The sequence below is a fragment of the Panulirus ornatus genome, chromosome 18 (assembly GCF_036320965.1).
Source record: "Panulirus ornatus isolate Po-2019 chromosome 18, ASM3632096v1, whole genome shotgun sequence".
NCBI lineage: Eukaryota > Metazoa > Arthropoda > Malacostraca > Decapoda > Palinuridae > Panulirus > Panulirus ornatus.
The window spans coordinates 6098675-6099251 of record NC_092241.1 but is presented as its reverse complement, the minus strand read 5'-3'; the positions used below and the strand labels follow the sequence as shown (position 1 = coordinate 6099251).

Sequence of the window (577 nt, the reverse complement as noted above, 5' to 3'; positions counted from 1 at the left end):
AAGTGAAACACGAAAAGTTCCCAAGTGCACTTTCGTGTCATAATCATATCATCATCAGGGGAGACACAAGAGAGAGATATAACAGTCAGTTGATATACAATGAAGAGAGGTAGCTAGGACGCCATTTGGTAAACAAGTGATAGTTCAAGACAGACAAGGAGCGTATCATAAACTTATTATGTGGACAAGAAGGTGAATTGTTTACAAATTTTATCAACAATAAAGTTATCCAATTTGTATAGACCTTCAATAATATTAAGATTATGATTCTCTGTGTTTTTAATAATAGAAGATTCAGTGATATTTCTCGTGGTAATAGAGTTATGAGTTAATAACTGAGATGGCATTACTCCAGTCAGTACAATGATCATAGTTTTTAACGTGATTAAACAAGGATTTTGATTCGTGTCTCGTTCTTATACTATATTTACGTTGCTTAAGTCTAACAGAAAGATCCTTACCAGTCTGCCCAACATAAAACTTATCACAATTTCTACATGGCACTTTATAGATGTGTGTGTGTGTGTGTGTGTGTGTGTGTGTGTGTGTGTATCATGTCTTTACTCTCATACAATCA

General features: G+C 34.1%; 1 protein-coding gene across 3 annotated transcripts in view; it reads left to right on the top strand.

Moving 5' to 3' along the window:
* The window catches only part of LOC139754968 (triokinase/FMN cyclase-like), a 28747-nt gene extending 28480 nt beyond the window's left edge, over nucleotides 1–267 (top strand). For all 3 annotated transcript variants that reach the window (XM_071672811.1, XM_071672812.1, XM_071672810.1), the window contains exon 13: nucleotides 1–267. This exon is cut by the window's left edge and continues 463 nt beyond it. The gene's annotated coding sequence lies outside the window, so the exon portion shown is untranslated.
* Nucleotides 268–577: the final 310 nt, after the last annotated feature.